The sequence below is a fragment of the Camellia sinensis genome, unplaced genomic scaffold (genome assembly GCF_055761805.1).
Source record: "Camellia sinensis isolate YWXY unplaced genomic scaffold, ASM5576180v1 Unanchor1, whole genome shotgun sequence".
In the NCBI taxonomy this organism is placed as follows: Eukaryota; Viridiplantae; Streptophyta; class Magnoliopsida; order Ericales; family Theaceae; genus Camellia; species Camellia sinensis.
Window position 1 is genome coordinate 1,879,409 of NW_028128987.1, and position 14,061 is coordinate 1,893,469.

The window sequence follows — 14,061 nt, forward strand, 5'->3', positions numbered from 1 at the left end:
ACTATCCACCGTTGACGGCATCACTCCAGAGTCTGTTCAGAGGCGAGACGACCTTCCTGCCATCCCAAACATGGCTCGACTGGAGACCTCCACTAGAGGGCTACCCAGAGATATATGAGACAAACGCGCGAGGAGTTCTGGACGTTCGCAGAGCCCTAAAGGGCATCGACGACGAAGAGGATCGCACACTCAACACTTGGAGCACAAGCTTAGAGACTAAGACGCCATCGTTCGGAAGATGGCAACAGAGATGGAGGTCCTGAAATGGCAAGTTAAGGGAAAAGACATTGCTGGGGTGGGAAACCATAGTGAACGCTCCTAAACCTAGAGCTCTGGTAGTCAAAACAAGCTAGAAACGCCCTCCATCTGTATTACCAGGAGCTATGGAGAAGGCGACTTTATCTTGCTGGCGAAGAGGTAATGCACGTGGGACAGCAGTTATCGTCCCTCGTGTCCGTCGACGGCATCGAGATACTCTTACTTTGCTCGATCGGAGAATTTGAGGGATGTCCTATAGGAACAAGCCCGCCGTAGAGAGATGCAAAGGATGCCGGCATTGAAGAGGCTAACCCCAAAATCCATGTTAGTGAAGAAGTTGTGATGCTGCCACATCGAGCGGTGGTACATGTGTCGATGGATCGAGACTTGGCGAGGCTCTGCGCCACCTCATTATTCCCTAAGATCGAGAACAGGCCATTTCCTGCCCGCTTCCACAGCCTAATTTCACACTATGTGATGGCAAGACGGACCCATATATGCACGTTAGTCATTACCGGTAAGTAATGGCAGGTCATAGGCACAATGATGCCCTAATGTGCCTTATCTTCCCCACAAGTTTGGGAGAATTAGGCCTAAAGTGGTTCGAAAGACTGTTGAATGAGAGCATCGAGGGGTGGCAGCAATTGGCAACGACATTCGTCACAAGATTTAAGACGAGCACAAAGACACCAAAGGAAGTGGATCACCTCTTGGAAGTGAAGATGGAATCTGGCAGTTCATTGAAGGCGTACAACACCAAGTATTGAGAGACATACAATGAGATCCTTGACTACCCCACGAACTTGCAATCACCCAGTACAAGCGAGGCTTGCCAGTTAGACATAGACTAAAGGACTCACTTACAATGAACCAACCCACCGCTATGGAGTCATTGATGCAGTGAATAATGAACACATTCGAGTCGAAGATGATTCGATCGTTGCAATTAAGAAGGCAAATCTAGTAGTAGTGGACAAACAAATCGCTGGAAAGGTCCACTCGGTCAGGCGGGAGGACAATTGTCTAAATAGCTGAGGTAAATATCAATATCGCAGTACATCCTACAATAGCCGCAACAAGAGTTGTAATGATGACCGGGCTAATAATCCACGTATTGAAGAAGAAGACACCAAAAAAAAAGTTGAAGGTGTAGACCGGTATTGCCATGGTCTTCAAAATCCTCTATTTATCGCATCCTCAGCGAAATTCGAGATGAAACGTACATCCGGTGGCCAACAAAACTAGGAAATACTCAGAGGGGGTTCAATCCAAGGTATCGTTGCACATACCATGATGAGCAAGGGCACCACATAGAGGATTGCAGGATTTTGAAACAACATTTAGAAGAACTCGTGGCCAAAGGGTACTTAGATTAGAATATTGATGGCGGAGTAAGGGCGGTGCCCCAAGGGAAAGCCAAGCCAAATGGGCTGACTATCTTGGATGCTGCCCTCTAGGGAGTTATTAACGTCATCCACAAAATTATTGAGCCAGTACGAGTATGCGAACTTAAGGAGATGGTCAAAAGGACGGAACACATGAGAGAAGTATTGTTTGTTTAGCTCGTCGTCAAAAAAGGGAGAGTCAAAGAGAAAGATGTTATGACCTTTTCCAGCAAAGATTTGGAAAGAATTCAAACTTCTCACAATGACGCATTTGTCGGTACTTTTTATGTCAAGGATTTCGACATAAAGAAAATCTTAATCAACCAAGGTAGTTCAGTCGAAATCATATACTACGATATGTTTAAGCAGATGAAATTAGAAGACAAAGACTTGGCTTCAGAGACTTCGCCATTAGTTGGTTTCAACTTGCAACCGAAGTGGCTAATTACGGGTCAGAGCAGGCTCGATCACAAAACAAGTAGAGTCCTGGGTGCTAAAAGTCCTATCCATCTACAATTTGATCCTAGGAAAAGGATTGCTGCACGTCATGCTGTAGACACCCCATTTTTGACCGCCCTTAAGACTTGGGCGCTACTGATGGTTTACTGGGTGGTGAAAGATGTGCAGGGCAAAGGTTCAATTTCTTTGGCAAGAAGAGAGCCAAATCCCCCAACCTTACACCTCATTTTGGACCAAAGCTATTTTGAATGGTTTTTAGACCTTAAAACCCTCTCTTTCAAAATACTTTTGAAAGAAGTTTCTACAATGTTCCGACGCTCGCATTTTGTTAAAAGTTGCGCTTTTCTGTAAACCGAGCAAGGACAAAGTGGAAATGAATGAGAGAGAGGTGAAATCTTTGAAAAATCTTTCAAAACACCTTTTTTAGGGGTTTGGAGTTGAAGAAAATGGAAAAGGAGAGAAGAAAACTAGTTTGGGAGAAGTTCGGCATGAATCCGGGTAGGACCAAAACTGTGCGGTTTCACCAAAACAGGCATAACTTTTTTCACAGTTAGAATTTTGATGTAAGGCTGCCACCATTGGAATTATTACTTCCGGGGCTTCAATTTGCACACAAGAATGACCTGAAAAGGCATCCAGATGAAGGAGTTAGGCTTGCTTCAAGTTGGGGACTAGGATTGATTTTTGCTGTCGGACTCTATGGGAGTGTGCCGGCCATGAATGGCCAATGCCGGCCCTATGCCGTCCAAAAGTGACCCACTGCCGGCCAACAATGGTAAGGTGCCGGCCAACAATGATAAAGTGCCGGCCATTGATGCCAGAAAGCAGATTTCGACAGATATTTTGCTCTAGCTTGCTCCAGCTGTCTTTTTTGAGATATTTTCGACCCAAACCTCTCTTTTTGCTATATATGGAGGCCTTATCTATTGTTTTGAGGGGTTAGAACATTGGAGAACTTCTTGGACAAGCTTGAGAGCTTCTCTCACTAAACTCCCTCTCTCTCTACAAAACTTCCAGCACAAGATCTTTGCCTCTCTCTCTAGAGCCTCTTTCTCTTGCTCCTTTTGTGCATAGAAGTGCATAGAAGTAGAGAAATACTTCTAGTTTGCATACACTTCCTTTATCAAGGTTGCATATCTATGGGCTGAGGTCCCTTGGAGCTTATTTTTGGGTAGATAGAAGGTCATTTGAGCTAAGAAAGAGACCATTTTGCTGTTGTACTCCAATGGTAATCACTCACCCCTTTTAGCTTGTTTTGCATACTAGCTTTGCCATAGTTTTCAACTACTTTGGGGCTGTTTTTTGGGGTGGGGTTGAACTACAAAACCCCCTGTTTTTCCTCTATTTTTCAGTCCTAAAAGTCTTGGTTTGTGCCTTGGTTGGCTAGGGGGTTGTCCTCCCTTTTGCTCCTTGCCTTGTAAGGCCTTGTGAGCTAACTTTCAAACATTTCAAACAACTTCTTTTTGGCCTTAGAACCACTGAAATCCAGAGGATTTTTAGTGGTAAAAATCCTGTTCTGAGGGCCCAAATCAAAGGGGGTGACCCCCTCTCTCTTTGTTTTGTTTGCTTGAGTTTTTGGCCTATCAAATGAGCATGTATCTCTATACTTTTGAGGCCTAGTTCAGGCACTTTTTTGTGACTTTTAGGGCCTGCCTTAACTCTTTCCATGGGTGATTTGGTCACCTTGTGCATGCATCTTGTATGTGTAGTGTAATCCCATTTGTGGCTCATCAAAGTAGCATGTCTTGCTAGCATGTGTTGGTTTCATTTCAATAGGTTTTTGGCCATCATTTGACATCTCATAACTCTATCTAAAGTTGGTTTGGTTGTCTCTTGAGTGGCTCATGTACTTGTAGTGCAAATCTTGCTTACTAGCATTGTGTGCATGATGTTTTGGCTCATTATTCTAGCATATTTTAGCTATGCTCCAACATGATTTTATTCATATTTTGGGCTGTTCTAAGACTATTTTGGGCTGCTATGGTCATATCACTCATGTTTTGTATAGCTATAGTGCAAATGCTTTGACTAGTCTTGAGTTTTGAGGCCCCTACCATGCTATACTTGTGATGTTTGCATGCTTTGGCATCATTTGAAATGGTATATCAGTGCATATTTTATGGTCATACACTTGTGCTTGCCACTCTTTTAATGCCTTGGAGGTTTGGCTCTTTATGCCTCAAGAATGAATTTTTGTGCATGCCATCAAGCCTAGGCCTTTGGGTCATCATACCAGTGCATTTTTGGTCTTGTTGTATTATGATGTAACTCTGTTTTATGTAGTCCAAGTCATGCCATGTTTGGTATTAATAGGTGTAGTGTAATACCCATTTTGTAGCCTTGCATGCTTCATGTTTTCGGCCTTTTGTTCTAGCTTGCATTGGCTAGGTTCAAGCATGTTTTTAGTCTCACCTTGACCTACCTTGGGACTGTTTTGGATGCCCTTTCCCCTTTGAGGCTTGCTTTGTATGGCCATGGCTTAAGTCCTTTTGCTAGTTTCGAGCTTTGAGCTTTCTTGCATGCTTTGTTTGTCTTGTTAGGGTGGTTTGGCACTATTTCATGCATGTTTTCAGAACTTATGGTGCTGTCACATATTCATGCTTGTCACTCTTTAAGTGTGCTTAAGAGCCGCAACTTTGTGCCTTAATCCTTGAGCCAATTGGCATGCATGTTTGTCTTGCCTTTTCATGCTTTTCATACCATCATTTCAACACTATTGGCCACTGATTTGGGCATGATTGAGGTCTGTCCATTTTGGTTTGGGTCCATTGAGCATTGTGTATGCCATGCTGTACCATTGCACTTGTGTATGCCATGTTGTACCGTTGCACTTGTGTATGCCATGTTCATAGCATTGTGTATGCTAGTTGTTGTTCGTAGCATTGTGCATTGTGCATGCCATTCGCCTTGTTAGGTTGTTCATGTTGCATTGCGTTTGCCATGCTTGTGTTGCATTGTTGTTTGGATTAAGTATTAATCCGAGCATGAGAAACGAGGGACGTTTCATACTTGAAGTGATGAAACGTGTCTTAATTCTCAGTCGCCGACGCTCTTGATGACGTATGATAGAGTTCTAGGCATTTATGTGTTTTTGTGCATTCATTCTACATTGATTTGCACAAGTTGGATCTTTGGCCATCATGCATCGAGATGCGTGATTGATGGTCTTGGATCCGATTATGTCTCTCCCTTGATGTTTTGAGGTGATATGGGATGGCATAGTGCGTACATATCCTTGGGAGACCCTCACTTTCCTCTGTTTTGTGCTTTGTTGTAGCTTGGTGTCACAGCACACCAGTGGCCGGCAGCCTCTCATCCTTGGCCGGCAGTGGGCATCCTTGGTCGGTAGTGGGGTCAGCAGTAGCTTCTCATGGTCGGCAGGCCACTGGTGCACTCCCTAGCAGTGCTTTGGTAAGATCCAGCAGCTAGTTCTCAAGGACACCCTGCAGACAGAGCCTCTAGAGAGCATTTGGAGAGCTTTCGGGACGGGAACCGAGCATGCATACTCTCCTCCTTCAACCAGAGCTGGAATAACTCAGTTTAATGCTTATTTGTTAATTAGCTTCAATTTATAATTTAATTAATTAATTTATTAATTAATTAAGTGTTGTTATAATTAGTAAGTAGATTGCTTATTATTCAATTTGGTTATGTAATAATTAATTAGCTTGTTAGTTAGTTAACTAGTTGGTTTGTATTATTTATTCGAACCCTATGTCGAGAGGGCATGTGTTGTAATAAGTGTGCGTGCGTGCGTGTATGTCTTCCAACCCCACATCTTTCTCCTTTTTACTTACCTGCTTTTAATGGTTAGTTTAGGGTCATTTTCAAATCAGCATCCTTATGCTATGCATGTTTGTATCCATTCATCTGTTTTGCATGCACCGGGCTTGGCGCATCATACTAACTGCATTGTATTTCAATTCCAAATTGAATACATGTACTAAGTTGCATCTCATATGCCATCTTAGAATAGCCAAGCCTATTTCTAGTTGCATTTTGCCTGCGTTACATTAGCCATCTTAACATGAACTAGGATCATGCATTGATTACTAACTAGTTGTTGTTTTGGCTCGGAGTACACTGTGAGTGTTTATGCTTTAGCATACTGCATGTGTGTTAATGTTGCCATGAAAGCATGCTTGCCATGAGGCTAATTGTTTATTTGATTAACTGCCTGAATGCCTGTGGGTGAAGGTTGGATTGCTTGAATTGGAACAATTCATCGAAATCCTCGATTTAGCCTACTTGCGAGTAGCAAACTTCAAATTATGTTTAAACAAATGAATATGCAATGTTTTGTTCCAACTTAGGCAATCTAGTCTATACTTGTTTGCTGTGCGCATCACATAGTAATTCTAGGCTTAATAACCGGAATAAGAGCACATGTGTTTTTAAAAACAAGATATCATGCTTAGTACAGGCCGATCTTTTGATCGGGCAAGCGGGGGTGCTCATTGCATGACCTTCCCCTCTCGTACCCAAGTTCCTGAGCCGAGGCAACTTTGGTAATGATGGACACGTGGCCTTAGGCACGAGTCAGGGTTTCCTAAATTTCCCCCAAAACAAAATATTTAGGTGGTGACTCCATATCTGGAAAAGCAGTCCATGTATGACACTTCTTTATAAAAATCAGTTTTCCAAAACGATTTGCCGAATTTGGACTCTTTGGTGATTTATCGGTCTTGCATTGCACTTTGCAAGATTAGATTAAGAACCGTGACATTTGAGTCCAAACTGTAGTAAGCCCAAATGAACAAAACGGAATTTTCCCGGGACGTTCGGGCGCGTCTACACATGCAAACAGTGGCGTCCACCTACCACCAAGTCATGCACTTCCCCTTTACAACAGGAAAAATTGAAGAAGTTTGAGGGGACCAAGTGATGTTGAAACAATGCCTTGTTGTGGTAAATGGCAGTCGAGTTGCTAAAGGCTTCGTCCTATTGATCGAAGTACCAGAAGGCAAAGAGGTCCTAAAGGATGTAGGAAAGAAGGCTGATGGGAAATCTATCGAAGATCTCGTGGAAGTAAGGATTGAGGAGAACAATCCAAGCAAGTTCTTCCTGCTGGGATCATCTTTATATGTATTTGAGCAATTGGAATATGTGAACTTTTTGATATTGAATATCGAAGTGTTTGCTTGGATGCCTTACGACATGGCTGGTGTCGACCTAAACTTCATCTGTCATCAACTTATTGTTTTTCCAAACGCCCGGCCGGTCATATGGCGAACTTGGTGCTCAGCTTTGTATCATGCTGAGGTAGTAGTTGAGGAAGTCAAGAACTTATTGGAAGCGAGGGCAATCGAAGAGGTGTACTACCCAAAATGGATCCCCAACACCATGGTAATACTGAAAAAGAATAGTAAATAGAAAGTGTGCGTCGACTACAAAACGGTCAACCGAGTTTGCCCTAAAGACAGTTTTCCTCTACCAAGAATTGATTAGCTGGTGGATCTTACCACTAGTCACAGGAGATTTAGCTTTTTAGATGTGTACCGAGGATACCATCAGATAGCCATATACGAGCCAAACCGAGAGATCACTACTTTTACAACACTAAGAGGCTTGTATTGCTATAAGGTTATGCCTTTTGGCTTGAAGAATGCTGGGGCACCATTTCAAAGAATGATCACTAAGATGTTCGGCCCTCTGCTCAGCCATACTATGGAAGCCTACATAGACGATATGGTGGTCAAAAGCGAAGAGGAATCTGATCACCCAAGGGACCTCGCTGAGATGTTTGAAATCCTAAAACACCACAAACTACGCCTCAACACATCCAAATGTGCCTTTGGCGTGGGCTTTGGGAATTTTTTGGGGTTCTTAGTAACCCACCAAAGAATAGAAGAAGACCCCTCGCAAATAAAGGCGATACAAGACTTAGAGTGGCCAAATTCTATGAAAGACATGCAACATCTTGCCGGGATGGTAGCTCCACTTAATAGATTTATTAGCAGATCATCAGATCATTGTAGGCCCTTCTTCCCAACTTTAAAATCCAAGTTCTTTTGGGATGGGGAGTGCGACCATGCTTTGACCAATTTGAAGGCATACTTTTCCTCTCTTTAATCTTGGTCACCCTAAGGCGCGGCGAAGAGTTCTATCTTTACTTGGCCATTTCACAGCACACGGTCAGTGCGGTACTAGTGAGAGTGAAACGAATACAACACCTTCCTATCTTTTACGTCAGTAAGACATTGCTTCTCGCTAAGTCAAGGTATCTGCCCCCAAAGAAACTCGCTCTGGCTCTCATGATGGCCTCCAGAAAGCTAGTCCATTATTTTCACACTCACACAATAGTGGTGCTAACTGAGTTTCCATTGAAGGTGTTATTCAAAAAGGCAAACTTCTTGGGCAAAGTATTAAAGTGGGCAGTAGAGTTGGGGCTGTATGACGTCAAATTCCAACCAAGAACTGCGATTAAGGCACAGACCCTAGCTAACTTTGTGGCAAAATTTGCCCCAGGCACCCACCTGGTTTGCCCAGCTGATTTGACTCAAGCCACAGATCAAGAAACAATGGCCAGCGTGGAAATAGCATGACCAACAGTGACACCACAGCCAGACATAAATTTGTTGTCTTCTACTCCATCTTCCAACGCGACATAAGGATCGGAGTTCATTGAGCTGTCCATCGCACCCAATGCCGCCCCTAGAGGGAAGAAACATAACTAATGGAAGGGTAAGAAAGTAACGGGTAACCTAAAGAAAAAGCGACCGATTATCCGGGCAAGGTGGCGGCCGAAGTCCTAGACTTCAGGGAATCCAAAGACCTTTCAGAGTGTTGGAAATTATTCATAGGTGAAATGTGGAAACTCTTTGTGGATGGATCTTCCAACAGGCACGGTGTGAAATTGTGCGTAGTGCTAATCTTACCAGAGGAGGTGATAGTGGAGCACACAATCTCACTTGGATTCTAAGCCCCAAACAATGAAGTTGAATATGAAGCATATTAGCCGGTCTAAAAAGCACTTTCCGATTGAAAGCAACCATGCTAATGGTCTACAATGACTCCAAGCTCGTAGTTAACCAAGTTTCTGGACAATATGAGGTGAAGGACGACCGGATGAAAAAATATTAGGCATTGGTTAGAGCTGAGATCAAAAAATTTGAAGCAATACGGGTAAAGCAAATTGATCAGGAAGAAAATGGCTGGGCGGATGAATTAGTGGGGCTAGTTTCTACGGAAAACATTTTAACTCCTAATCCTTTATTCTTACCACGACTGAACATCGAAGAACCTGAAGAAACTGAAGTATTGTGCATTGATTTGGGGCCATCTTGGATGGACCCCATAATAATGTTTTCAAGGGATAGAATCTTGCCCACCGAGAAGAAAGAGACCAATAAGATAAGAGCCAAGTTAGAGCAGTTTTGGCTCTCCCCAGCTGACGCCTTGTATAAGAAATCCTTTATCGGGCTGTAATTGAAATGTATTCATCCCAGCAAGGTAGAGGCTTTTCTCTTCGAAATCCATGAGGGTATGTACGGGAATCACATTGGGGGAAGGTCCCTGGCTTATTGCGCTATCTCACTGTAGACGTCCCCGAACGCCCCGGGAGGGTGAGTCCCGTTCTGTTCATTTGGGGTCACTACAGCTCAGGACTCTAAAATTGTCACGGTTCTAAGTCTGAACCAAAGAGTCCAAATCCGGCAAATCGTTTTGAGAAAACAGATTTTTGAAAGAAGTGCCAAACATGGACTGCTTTGCCAGATACAGAGTCGCCACCTAAATATTTTATTTTTGGGAAATTTAGGAAACCCTGACTCGTTTGCCTAAGGCCACGCGTCCGTCATCACCAAAGTTGCCTCGGCTCGGGAACTTGGGTACGATTGGGGAAGGTCACTTCGTGAGCACTCCCGCTCGCCCGATCAAAGATCGGCCTCTACTAACCATGATATCTAGTTTTGAAAACATTGTGCGTTCTTATCCCGGTTATTAGCCTAGATTACTATGTGATGCGCACAGCATACAAATATAGACTGGATCGCCTGAATTGGAACAAAACATTTCATGTTTGTTTATTTGAAAGATGGTTTGCTACTCGCAAGTAGGCTTAAAATGCAGATTTTGCCACCCTCAGGTGGGCTTAAGAAAAGATGGTTTTGCTACTATCTAGTGGGCTTAAAACTCACAGTTGATGATTTGTTCCAATCCAAATAACCCAACCTTCACCCACAGGCATTCAGGCAATTATATCACATAAGCAAATAGCCTCATGGTAAGCATGCTATTCATGGCAGTCACTCACACGCATGCAAGGATGCTAAAGCATAAAACTTACCGAGTACTCCAAGCCAAAAAAGAAGCTAATTAGAAATTCATGCATGATCCTAATTATACAGAAATGCCTAATGCAACACATGCAAAAATGCAACTATAGCAGGCTCGGCTATTCTAGACATGGCATATGAAATGCTACAGCTAACATGTATTCAACTTGGAATTGAAAATACAATGCAGTTAGTATGATGCGCCGAGCCCGGTGCATGCAAAACAGATGAATGAATGCAAACATGCTATCATACTGTATGCTAATTGAAACATGCCCTAATCTAACCATCATAAGCGGGTAAATAAAAGGGAGAAAGACGTGGGGTTGGAAGACATGCATCACACACACGCACACTTATTACAATATTGCCCTCGCGCAGAGGGTCCGAATAAATAGTACAGTCCAAATATATACAAATTCCTAATTAATTTACAAATTAACTAAGAAAAATAATAAACTGGCATGCAAGCCAGGGACTGCCTTGACTCTTCTTCAGATGATAGATGATGCATGTCTGGGCTGCCTTGCGCGGAAATCCACTGGGATGCCTCGATTAGCCTCTGTTTTACAATTATTCTTGGAAAGCGCGCCAAGCTTCGGAAGGTTGCTAATTCTTGATTTGCTGTAACAGAGAGCAGGAAAGGGGCATAGCAATGTATTTTCACAAATGTATGCATGCCTCGATCCTCGTGTCACCAATCACGCATCTCAATGCACGATGGCCGAAGAGTCGAAATGTGCAACTCAATATAGAATGAATGCACATGAAAACTTAACTAAAACCTAACTCCATCATGGATAATCCGGAGTGTCGGTGACTGGGGAATTGAGACACGTTCCGTCACTCGGAGTACGAAACGTACCTCGTTTTCTGTGCTCGGGCTAACCCCTATCCCAAACACGATGCAATATGCATGATATGCATGAAATGCAACTAAGATACAACCTAGCATACACAATACTATGAAATGGCATACACAATGCACGAGGTAACATGGCATACACAATGCGCTAACATACAACCTAGCATACGCAATGCTATGAAATAAAATGGCATACACAATGCACAATGGACTTACACCAACACAAGTGGACCTCAGCCACACTCACATAGGAGGCCATTAGATGAAAATGAGACAACTCGGAACGCGTGCACACATGCACGCAAACCGAGGACCGAACCTAAGGCACGAAATGCCACTCTAACAAGACATGGCAAGACATGGAATATGATATGCAAACATGCAAATTTAAACACTAAAATATGACCCGAAACAGCCCCGAATCATGACAATATAGCACCCGATGCATGAAATGGTCCCGAAATGCAAGATTAAGCACGTGAAATGACTTGTAGCTACATCAAGCATGCATTATTTGCTTATGACATGTGAAGACAGATTCAAGGCAGTCCCAAAAAAAGCATGTTTAAATTTTTAAGAAAGGCCAAACAGTAAACAAAAATAGGGAAAAACTAGCATGCAAAAATGGCCCTAAATGTGAGATAAAGAAGCAAGTCACAGCTGTAGACCTCAAACAGATGAGGGCCCTTCAACAATGTTGAAGAGGGGCCCAAAATATGATATTTTACAATTTACAACAAACCACAAAAACCAACACAGGTATGACTAAGCTCTCATGCAAGAAATGGGCCAAAAGAGGGACAAAGAAGCAGGTGGTGGTTTCTGGCCTCAAACACAAAGGGGCCCTTCAACAATGTTGAAGAGGGACCCAAAATATTTCACTTTACAGTTGATGGACAGACCCAAAACAGTATGCATGCAAGACTAAAATACTACGCAAAATAAGGCCAAAAGGAGAGATATAACACAAAGTATATAAAGGATGCCTCAAACAGTGAAAGACCCTTAATGAAACATGAATAGGGGGTCAAAATAAGATCACTTATAGTTCGGACCAGAACCCAAAAATAGAAGCATAAGAGGCTAACAAATCATGCAAAAAAAGGAGCCAAAAGAGAGATATAAAGGCAAGTGATAAATGAAAGCCTCAAACAGCAATGAGCCCTTCAACAATGTTGAAGAAGGGCTCAAAATAATCCACTTTTCAATTCATGACAGAGCTCAAAACAGTTTATACATAGGCCAAAAATACTACACAAGAAGATGGCATATAAGGGAGATAATGAAGCAAGTGCAACAAGGAGACCTCAAACAGGTAAATACCCTTAAACAAACATGAAAAATGGATCAAAATAAGCCTAGTTCCAGTTAGGGTCGGAGCCCAAAACAGCAAGCAAGCATGGCTAATGTATTGAACAAAATAAAGCACAAAAAAGGAAAATAGGGACTCACCCTTGAAGACTTATCTTTGACAGCTCCTTGGCTTGAGTTGCAGCACTCCTAGGCTCTGAAGAACAACCTCCAGCTGCTGGAATGGAGGATGGAAGGGTGGGGCTAGGGGTTAGTGAAGAAATAATGTAGGATTTGAGGGTTTGGAGCTTGGACGAGAGGAAGAGGAAGGTGTATGTATGCAAAGCTCTTAGGTAATTTTTCCAACCCTTAAACCAGAGCTGGGAGGCTGGTTATATAGGCAAGAGAAGGGGGAAAAAGGGGGGAAAAATGGAGGGAAAACAATCAAGTTTCCCCCCAAAAATGCACCCCCCCGGATACACAATCTAGGGGGAAACAGAATATACAGCTGTAAGGAACAGGGTGCAAGGATCATGACCGGCCAGCTATCTAGGTTGCAGGTGGCCGGCCGGCTACCTCCCATGGCCGGCCGGCCAAGGGTCAAAAGGTTCAATGAGAATTAGTGGCCGGCCACCACAGAAAGAGAGCCTCTGATGTGTGCACAACACAACCCTGTGGTTAAACACTGGAAATAGTGAACCAGCAGATAGAACAACCCACTTTTCAAAGGGGTTCGAAAGGTTCAACAACAATTACTGGCCGGCCACCAAATATTGGTGGCCTTCCAGATGTGTACATCACAAATATGGGGTTTAGGGTGCAAGAAAATGGCCTAAGGATGGTCAACATTGGCTTTGAAGTGAGAAAAAATGGGCGACGGAGGGCGATGAAGGGATAAAGTTGGCTGATAGAACAATTACTGGCCTCTCACCCTTCTACGGCCTTCTTACCAATGAAACAGAGGTCCCTGCCAAAAATGAACCCAAACCGATGCAAAACGAAGGTTTGGGGGCCGAAACGCGCAGCTCGAGGCCCCAAAAACTGACTGTTAGGCACCGGGAGTGATGTTCGACCACGAAGTCGGTCTCTCGGACCACAGTGTCCCTCAAAAGGGAGCAAATAAGATGCATGCCAAAAACTGGAGCAAACGGAGGTGGTTAAGCGGTCCCGAACCGAGGCACACGGCCAACGATTCTGAAAAATCGGAAACCGGACTCCAAACGGGCAAAAATGGCCTACGACCACGAAACGTAGCCTACGGCCACTGAGAGATGGTCTACGAGACCTCTCCCTCCCTTCGGGAAGAGAAACAGAGAAAACTGAGCCTGGTTCGCAAATCGAGGTAAGGCGTGAAAGAGTCCGAAAGTCCGAAGGCAAGGCTCGCAGCCGAGACTCTGAAACCTCTGGGCGAGCACGATATGCAATATCACCAAGCTCTCAATCGGTGACGTCTGAGTCTTAAGGTCGGTCAAAAATGGGGTGTCTACACTCACAAGGATATTGGTGGCCCTACATACAAGCCGGTGCG